Consider the following 11,144-nt stretch of genomic DNA (forward strand, 5'->3'; position numbering starts at 1 on the left):
CTGAACTTCAGATGAGAACAGCTTTGGCCTTCACTTTCTCTTATAGTGAGGTATGGTTAGCAGACTATCCCTGAATGATACAGTCAGATGCAGAATTTCAACCCACATTTCTTGCAAATCCAATTTTACTGGCAGGGCAAATCTTAAGTACAAAATTTGAACTCAACAGGGCCAATTTAAATTAATTCCAGGTTCAAATCAACTCCATTTTTCATGCTCCAGTTGTCCTTCCAGCAGTTTCAGAGTCACAAATTTATGGAGGTGCCATAAATTCTCCTTATCGGCAAATTACATCTGTTTAAGTGGAATGATCAAAAGTGGTTTAAATCACCAGCCATTTAAAAATAAAAAAAGGCTGCAGTCTGCAGTTTGTTTAAAAGATTAAAAATGCTGGAATGCACCTATTGACAGGGCATCTGATGTAGCTTAAACAAAACTATGCCCATCTGTTCTATGCAGGTTTGATAGGCATCGTTGTTGACATTTCCAATTGGGATGCGACTACAGCTGAGTTCATTAGGAATTCTTGGCTGAGTTACAATGACTTATAAATCATTTATCTCAGTAGGATTGTTGAGTTCGTATATTGGTTTATTGTGCAAAGAGTTTATGAAAATATTAGCTGGCTTTGATATGGATACCGAATAGAAGTTTGTTTGTTTCCACAGATTAACCATTTGAGGAGATTTAAAATATTTGAATTAGTTTCATGAATCAGTGTTTTATTTACTGTACCAAGTATACACAAGTTAGACTTCTCTTAGTTTATTAAAAGTTTTTGTTTCATCTCCACACGGGTCCTGAAGTCTTCTTCCCATGGATACTAAGAGAGGGCAATGAAAATGAAAAGCATGACGGGATATCAGAGGTGGATGGAGTACATGAGGGGCATGGGAAGTGTGGATGGGGCGATGTTGGCAAGTAACAGCTAAAGCGCCTAACAATCGTTTATAACAACAGGCTGGAATCTCAAAGAACTAAAACAGTCTTTCCAAACAGCCTACTTTGGCACTCACGCCCTTCATGACCACCATACAGGTGGTAGGTCCAACTCAATCACATTCTTCCCAACCATACCCTCACAGGAGAAAATCTGGTTATTTGCATAGAACTAGGTCCGCTGAGTAAAGACATTTCTCCACCTAAGCCTCTCAAATGCCTCCGTAACAAAGATCCAGCCCAAAGTGTGGGCAGCACAGTGGCTCAGCAGTTAGCACTGCTGCCTCACAAAGCTAGGGACATTGGTTTGATTCCAGCCTTGGGTGACTGTGTAGAGTTTGCAAATTTCCCCTGTGTCTACATGGATTTCCTCCAGGTGTTCTGGTTTCCTCCCACAGTCCAAAGATGTGTAGGTTAGGTGGATTGGCTATGCTGAATTTGTGCAAGTTAGATCAATTAGCCTGTGCTAACCAAGGTGCTGCCATGCTGCTCATATGCCTAATCTCTTATAAAAACAAACAAATTTCTGTTTGTACCTCACATCAAAGACAGCTAATAACTTAATAGGCTTTTTAATCTGTCAGTCACATAATGAACTCAGAATGCCCTACTGGGATAATTATAGCTTTTAAAAATACACCAAATATTCATAAAGAACGCTGAGGAAAATGTTTACAAGCAGTTATTGAAACTGCTAGAATAGTTTTTTTTAACCTCTCACCAATACTTGTAGCCTTTTTTTGTAGTTTTGCATGGGCTGGGGGTTTAAAAAGCTTCACATTTTGACAGTTATATGACACTGTCTGTCCTTCAAGAACATTTATGTCTACTTCATAAATCTGTGACCTCCCAAACTGTTTAAGGCCGTACAACAGTTAACTGGGATCTGTTTTGGCCTAACTGAGTCCCAATTACTCTTACCTCTGAATCACACTTTAGTAACACTCCAACCCAGAACCACTATATCCCTGACCACCAAAACCTGGTCTGCCAGAAATGGAGGCAGTTCTTCTGTATCTTGGTCTGTCCACAATTTTTGAAGGTTCATGGACTGTTTCAACCCTACAAAAGTCTGGATCAGTGTTTCATCTTATGGAGAAGGGTACAAGAAAAGGCTGTCAATGTAAGATAATCACCAAAAATGCAATTCAGGAGAAATGTATTTATGCAAAGAAGGCTCAGAATGTGGTACCTACTACCACAAGTGATTAAAATTGAAATAACTCACAAAGGTTGGTATCCAGTCGCCAAGTCGCCCTTTATTTATACATGGAGAGTCCTTGACACTGAGCCAGCTTCCTTAGAGCCAGTTCGCAGAATAAACAGAACCTCTGACACTCCTGTTTATATCTGTCAGCCAGAGCTCCCTGATTGGACCAGGTTAACAGCCCCAGTCAGGGAACTCATATTCTATGAGGTCCACCTGGCTGCCCTCATTACAATTACTACATCCCTCAACCTCTAAGTACATACACCTGTTCTTTTTCTTGTAGCCTCTCCTATGGCATTTTCACACCAGGTCCAGTTCCTCCAACTCAGCCTCGGATACGGGCAACATGTAGCGGACTATAGCCCGCCTCTTGTGCCTGGAGAATCTCGAAAGAAATTCATCCTCTTCTTCAGGCAGTAAAGGCATCAAGGCTGCGATATCTGCTGTGTCCATCTCAGACTCCAAGGTTTCTTTAACACTAGACAGTGGGGCAGAACTCATGGGTTCCAACAGCTTTTCCTGCCGTTATTAGCGGCCAGGTATGCGGGCCAGGCCAGATAGCCAGTACTCACTTGGACCAACTGTTTAGCTGTTGAGAAGATGTTTTCATTAGTAGCGGAATCTTGAACCAGAAGACATAACTACAAAAAAAGGGAACGCTCATTTGAATTTGAAATGCAAAGGAATTTCTTCTCCCAGAAGGTAGTGAATGTTTCGAATTTTCTATTTGTTAGACCACTGAAAGCATTTAAAGAAGAGTGAGACAGATTTTTCAAACATCAGAGAGTTGAGAGCCTTGATGAGCTGGCATGAAAGAGGAACTGAGGCCTTGGCAGATCAACCATGATGGTATTGAATGGTGGGGCAGGGGTGAGGGGCCAAGTGGCCTACTCCTTTCCTATTCCTTATATTCTTACGTGCCACACGTCCTTCATAATCCTATGAATTTTTTTTAAAATGCAGGAATTTAATAGAATAAAAATTTTATTCAGAATTGGTTAATACAGTAAAGGCAAATGCAACAGACATAATCGCAGCTTGCACTTTTCAATTAATTAATTACATCACTCCTTTGATTATGAGAAGCAGCTATTCACATGAAAATACCATCCCACTGTTTAAATATATCACTTTTATTAGGCAATCATATTCACAGGGAGAACCAGATTATAAGCATTGTAGGTAATACATTTGTGAGTGCTAGTTTCCAGAAACAAGAGCCCTCATCTGCTTCTCTCTCCCTTTCTCTCTCTATATCTGCCTTCAATAGAGTTTGTGGGCTGTATCTGTGAACCATTTAGTAATTTACAACAGTGAATATGCTTCTAATAAACACTTCATTGTCTATAAAGAGTTTTGTAACATTCAGCAGTTATGAAAGGAGTTACATGGAAGATCTTTTTTCTTTTATCAGGTCAGTCCTCTGCCTCTCCTCCTATGACGCTTCCATGGAAAATTAAAACAGTTGCCACACTTACAGTTGACATCATATCTTGAAATCAGGCCACACTCTACTGCCTCCACCTTGTGCCATACCCCACTGATCGTCCTCCAAACTCAATACCGAATGGGGAAATTTGTGTCCGGGACTACTTTCACCTTAAGTGCAGGACTGGTACCTGGAAACACTTGTGAAATCAGGCTCCCAACACCAAACTCAGAATCCTTGACTGTAAAGTATTACTCTGTGGGTTTGAGTATGTCAGGCTGTTGCTTGACCCAAGTCCCCACCTTTGGTACAAGGCCCCAGTGTTAATGAGAAGGACTTTGCAGTGTTAACTGGACAATGTATGCCTTTGTCCTATCTATTGCCAAGAACAGTGCCAACTGACCTGTCCTGCTCCATTCTCATTCAACTTTTCAATAGCAATTTTATCAAATTAAGTGGTTTGCTAGGCCATTTCAGAGGACAGTTAAAGTCACCAACATTGCTGTTAAGGCCACACCAGGTAATGAAGCTAATTTAATCATCTAAAGGGCATTAATTTTCCAGCTGGGTTTTTATAACATTCTAGCATTTTCAGTCTACACAATTAAGGCTAGTGTTTTGTAATTTCAACGTGATGTAATTCATTGAATTTAAGTACTCCCTAGCTGCTACTGTGGTATTTGAACTTGGCTTGTGTAGTGATTAATTCAGGTTTCTGGATTACCATTCCAGTAAGACAGCCATTATGCTACCAATCCCTTTGTAGTGTAAGGATTTGACTTTTATTGCACAATTGTGAGGCAAAGAAAATGGCTTATTTCCTGAAAATAACCTGACATTAGGAGGATGTAAAATGACCAAATTCTAACACATTCTTAGTATTGCCCATACCAAGGTGTGTTTATTTTTTAAAACCAAGATATATGTACCCTGACATTAGGAGGATGTAAAATGACCAAATTCCAACATGTTCTTAGTATTGCCCATACCAAGGTGTGTTCACTTTTTAAAAGCAAGGTGTATATTTACTGGTTTAAGCCTGCCCAGTTTTCTGAGAGCAGCCATAATTTAATTTGCATGGTGAGCTGCTAGCTCATTTGGGTGCATGGGTTGGATCTCATCAAATGGTGAGTGGGAAATAATGTGTATTATCAGCTGTTTTTCATTTCCAAAATTACATGACATGATTTCTATACGTTTCCCTGTTCTTTCCCACTATCCAAAATATTCTTAATGACCACATAATGGTGGTTCAGTGGTTAGCACTGCTGCCTCACAGATCCAGGAACCCAGGTTTGATTCCACCCTCGGGCAACTGTCTGTGTGGAGTCTGCACATTCTTCCTGTGTTTGCGTGGGTTTCTGCTGGGTGCTCCAGTTTCCTCCCACAGTCCAAAGATATGCAGGCTAGGTGGATTGGCCATGCTAAATTGCCCATAATGTTCAGGGGTGTGTAAATTAGGCGTGTTACCATGGGAAATGCAAGGTTACAGGGAAAGAGTGGGGGATGGGTCTGGTGTAGATGAACAGGAGGCTGGAAGAACACAGCAAGCCAGGCAGCATCTGGAGGAAAGGAGCAGTCAATGTTTCAGGTATTACCCTTCTTCAGGACCCTTCTTCTCGTTGGGATGCTCTTCGGAGGGTTGGTGAGGACTTATTGGACTGAATAGCCTGTTTCCACACGGTAGGGATTCTATGATTAAAAGGGAGGACATTTCCATGCTGTACATCTTTTCTCAATACTTTAGTTGTCCCAACTCACAGCCAAAATAATGCACTTAATCATGGTTGCTGCAAATAAATTACTATTAGAAATTAACATAATCCAGCACCATTTGCGCAGTTCATTTTGACTGCTCAGTTGTACATTAGTGATGTCTTATCTGAGCTACAAGGAAGAACGGTAAGTAAAATTGTGTACTTTTATGAAAACGTTGAAAGCTGAAGAAAACATATCTGATCAGCTCATTAAGAGTGCACACTACATCTCTATGTTTCTTGAATTTTCACAATTGAAAATTAGCTATTTTGTTGGAGTGATTATCCTTAATTGTCAAGTCGCCTTTAGCAGTATCTTTCTCTAATCACTCTACAACACATAGAATCATAGAGCCAGAAATAAAAACAGTGCAAACAGGAGGCAGCTCCATCCATGGTGTCTGCATCATCTCTTTGGGAGACCTATCCAATTAGTCCCATACACTTGCTTCCTCACCAAGAGGAGCTCACATTTCTGTTCCAGAGTGAGGATCATCTTTTGGCCATGTGACAGTCTGAAGATGGTCTATAGGGCCTTCATATACTTGCTGTTGCCAGCTTCTTTGGCCAATTTTAGTCTTTTCTATACATTCTCCAAAACCCAATTTGTATTGGAGACAATCTCTTCACTTTGAGGTTCAGGATTTCCCTCAATCGATTTCAATTTTTGAAACACTTGCATTATCATATTTCTTAAAGTTAAACATAGATTCTCATTTTGTATCTCTGCAAGAGTTAACAACTGTCAGCTAAAACATTTTCCAGTTGATACAGCGGATGTCAAGTGAATTATTTCCTAAAACCTAGTCAAAATATAACCTTGTTTACCCTTCGTCTGTAACATGGGACATCCAAACATTGATGTTTAAAATGGCAGAGATTTTCAGAAGGGACCCAGAAATCTTTAAATGCTAGAATAATGCACTCTTTACCCTATTATAACATACACATAGATCATGGTGAACATTACAGCAAATTTTCCACAAGGCTCACAGGAAGCACAGACCTCAAGCAGCTTCAAAAATATTTATGTCTGAGTGTTTGCAGATGTAGTACTAAGCTAGATTTGAACTAGAAGCGTATTATTTATTTAATGCACTACTGGTATTCCATTGGGAAATTGTGCTGTAGTAAATAAATTGTCCAATTTAGTTCCAGCTTCTATATTTCATTCCTATAGTCTAGTTCACTTCAGCTCATGGCACTGTAGATCCCCCCTACAGAATGAGTGACAGGAGTTTTGTATTTCATATTCCTTGTTGAGTATTTTGTTTATATTTTCATCATGTGTTTAAAGAAATTTAATTTTGATGGTTTTGTATTTATAAATAACCAGAATTAGTCCTTTCAAACTGCTCAGAACATTGAACATATTGCTAATTTGCAACTGTTTTGAAAATCTGATCAGATCAACCAGCGAAGTATTAGATCCACAGGAACATCTCAGCCATAAACACAGCAGCGTTGGTTTTTATTTTCCCACTGTCTGTTTACACCTGATTGCTGAGTGGCAGATATCCAACTGTTCAAGTAACCACTCAAGACCTGCCTGACTCAATTTTTAGGCCTCAAATTAATAGCGTTCTGTAAATATTTAAATTGGAGACTTTGTATGAAGTCAATGCATTTTTTGTGTACCAATGGACAGGACATGCATTCTAATGTGGGGAGACTTAAAAGAAACTGCAGGATGCTGCTAAATCAGCTGAATTATTTCCACTTACAATTGGCGGTACTAAGCTAACTAGAACCTCAAGCAGACGCTCCAATCACCTTGATTGCCGTCCCCCATTGATAACTCGTACTGTCTTGTCACTCACAGCTCATCTCCTACAGGATAATAAGGTCTGGTCACACCAGTAGTTTAGGCAGCTTGCTGCTGCATTCAGTCTGGTAGCATGATCAAAACTCTCATTCTCTTCCTAAATATTGGATCAACCCTACTTGTTGCATTAAGCCATAAAAATCAGATGAGGTTTTGGTTCCATGACAAAAGTAATTATGTGGATTGTATTTTTAAAGCACAATGCTTCAGATTCTGCTTTCTATACATAAAGTCAAGAAATTGAAACCGTGGGCATTTTTAATGCATGCTGTTGCAGTATTAATACAATATATACAAATATGTTTTTGACATGAATGATAAGTTTCTTGTATCTGTTAGTTGTGTATGATTGTACCTAAAAACATGAAGTAGTAATATTAATTTCTCTCAATTTTGCACTCTTATGGCTGAGTCCATGTAACAGCTTCTAAACATCATTCCATCACTTTAAAAATATTCCAGGCTGATAGTATGTTACTGGGGCAGGTTCAATCATGAGAGGTATTGTATTTTGGATGATTGCTAAACCAATGAGCCGTCAGTATGATCAGGTAGTAATTAGTAAAGATTTTGTGCAACGATTGGACATTATTCTGTTAGTCCTCATTTTTGAATGAAATTTGGCAGTCATCAAACATCCCAACCCTGGATAAATGTTGTAGAGCTGGATGAACACCGCAGGCCAAGCAGCATCAGAGGAGCAGGAAGGCTGACGTTTCGGGCCTAGACCCTTCTTCAGAAATGGGGGAGGGGAAGGGGATTCTGAAATAAATAGGGAGAGACGGGGAGGCAGATAGAAGATGGATAAAGGAGAAGATAGGTGGAGAGGAGACAGACAGGTCAAAGAGGCGGGGATGGAGCCAGTAAAGGTGAGTGTAGGTGGGGAGTTAGAGAGGGGATAGGTCAGTCCAGGAAGGACGGACAGGTCAAGGGGATGGGATGACGCTAATAGGTAGGAGATGGGAGTGGGGCTGGAGGTGGGAGGAGGGGATAGGTGGGAGGAAGGACAGGTTAGGGAGGTGGGGACAAGCTGGGCTGGTTTTGGGATGCGGTTGGGGGAGGGGAGATTTTGAAGCTTGTGAAATCCACATTGATACCATTGGGCTGCAGGGTTCCCAAGCGAAATATGAGATGCTCTTCCTGCAACCTTCAGGTAGCATCATTGTGGCACTGCAGGAGGCCCAGAATGGACATGTCGTCTGAGGAATGGGAGGGGGAGTTGAAATGGTTCGCGACTGGGAGGTGCAGTTGTTTAGTGCGAACCGAGCGTAGGTGTTTCATAAAGCGGTCCCCAAGCCTCCAATAAATGTTGCTGTGCACCTGGCCGATACTGTTCATTAATGACTAATAGCTTGAGGTTAATAAGGATGGAAATCCCATTATAAATTATGACTATAATGGCTGGCCTCAAATATATTGAAATAAAAATGAAACCTGTATTCCAGTAATAGCATGTCAGGAATTTGTGCATTGGGATGTCTAGTGCTAGTAGAAATCATGAACAAAATAGCAAAAACATTTATGAAGTGTCCAGTTTTAATGTTACAGGCCATTGCATGGGGCCAGACAGACCAATCGATCCTCAGCTTTAATTCTTGGTTCATTGCAAAAATATATCCCAGAGAGGAAAAGGATTCTAAAAAGGGCAGGAATTGACCATAGTTAAACAGGAAAATTTGGGCAGAATCAAATTGAAAGAATAAAACACAATGTGGCAAAGATTAGCGGTAAGCCACAGGATTGCGAAGGTTTCAAAAGCCATTACAAAAAAATGGCCTAAGAAAAAGAGTGAAAAGATAAACTTTGAGGGTAAATATGCGAGTAATTTCAAGATGAATAAGGGTTTCTTTCAAAGTATAAAAAAAAGAAGATAGAAGCCAAGTTGAATGTATGTTGAAATACCTCCACAGAGGCCAGTATCCAATCACCAAGTCACCCTTCATTTATACGTGAAGAATTCTTGACTGTGATCCAGCTCTCAGAGTGAGCAGAACCTCTGACACTCCTGTTTATATCTGCCAACCAGAGCTTCCGGATTGGGTCAGGCTAACAATCAGCAAACTCATATTCTATGAGATCCACCTGGCTGACCTCATTACAATCACTACATAAGTCTCTTAAAGAATGAGGAAGGTGAATAGTAATGAGGAATGAGGAAATGGCAGAGAAGTTGAAAAAAACCTTTGCATCAGTTTTCACTGTAGAAGACACTAACAATATTCCAAAGTGATTAAATAACCAAGAGGCAAATAGAGGAGAGAAAATAAACACAATAATTATCACTACAGAAAAGGTGCTAGGAAAGCTCATTGGGCTAAAGACTAATAACTTCACTGGCCCTGATGGAACCTCAGCATGGACTTCCAGTCTCGAGGTGATTCCTCGAAGTATGGACCTACCATGGCTAAGCATTTAAGAAATACTGTAATGTTTGAACTTCTAGCTTTATTTCTTTATTTTATATTTAAAACTAAGAACATGTCACTGTACTATAATTACTGAAATGCTTAACTTTTAATTTTGTTCTTTATTTCTACCTTGTTCTTAAGATTCCCTACCTAAGTACTTGCACCTAAGTTGGCACCTTACATGGTGATATTATACACTATTCACTGTACTCCTGTACTTTTGTACTTGAGTACATATGACAATAAAATCAAATCAAATTAGAGGACTGGAAAACTGCCACTGTAGCACCATCATTTAAAAAGGGAAGAAGACAAAAATAGCCAGGTAACTATCAGCCAGTTAGCTTAAAGTATGTTATTGGGAAAATATTGCAGTCTATTACAAAATATATAATAGCAGAACATTTAGAAAGACATAATATGCTGAAATAGAAAACATGAAATGAAAGTAAGGCTGCATGAAGGAGAGATCATGCCTGACAAATTTACTAGAATTCTTTGAGGAGGTAGCAAGCAGGATAGATAAAGGGGAAGCAGTGGATGTAATATATCTGGATCTTCAGAAAGTGCCTGATACAATACCACACATTAGGTTACTTGATAAGGTAAGAGCCCATGGCTAACTAATGGAAGATAGAGTTGAGATAAGGGGGGCATTTTCAGCTAGTGGAGTGCCACAGGAGCCACAATTATTTATACAATATATTATTGACTTAGATGACAGAGGTGATTACATTATCATCAAGTTTGCTGTTGACATAAAAATAGGTGGATTGGCAAGTGGTGAAGATGACTCAAAGAGTCAATAGAGGTACATAGACAGATTAAGTGAGTGGGCAAGACTTAGTAGATGGAATATAATGTGAGAAAGTATGAGATTATGTACATTAGCAGGAAAAATAGAGGAACTGACTATTGTTTAAATGGAGACAGACTGCAGAAAGCTACAGTAAAGAGGGATCTGAGAATCCTCAGCCATGAATGCCAAAAAGCTAGGATCCATTTTCAGCAGGTAATATGGAAGGCATATGGAATATTGGCCTATACTTCAAAGTATTAAAGTATGAAGTATAAAAGCAGGAACGTTTTGCTAAAATTATACAAAGCACTAGTTAGATAGAGTCATAGAGTCAATACAGTGTGGAGCTCGAGGAACACAGCAGGTAAGGCAGCATCAGAGGAGCAGGAAAGTCAACGTTTTAAATTTACACTCTTCATCAGGACTGGTGAAGGGTGTAAACCCAAAACATCGACTTTCCTATTCCTCTGATGCTGCCTGACCCGTCATGTTCTTCCAGCTCCACACTGTGTTATCTCTGATTCCAGCATCTGCAGTTCTTGCTTTCTCAGAGTCATAGAGTAATAAGCATGGAAACAGGCCCTTTGGCCCAAACTGGTCCATGTTGACCATAGTGTCCACTCAGCTAGTTTCAATTGCCCACATTTGGCCCATATCCCTCTAAACCCTTCTCATCCATGTACCTATCTAAATGTATTTTAAATATTGCTATTGTACCTGCCTCAACTACTTTCTCTGTCAGCCCATTCCATATATGCACCACCCTCGTAGTGAAGA

The sequence above is a fragment of the Rhincodon typus genome, chromosome 6 (assembly GCF_021869965.1).
Source record: "Rhincodon typus isolate 14 chromosome 6, sRhiTyp1.1, whole genome shotgun sequence".
NCBI classification, from domain to species: Eukaryota; Metazoa; Chordata; class Chondrichthyes; order Orectolobiformes; family Rhincodontidae; genus Rhincodon; species Rhincodon typus.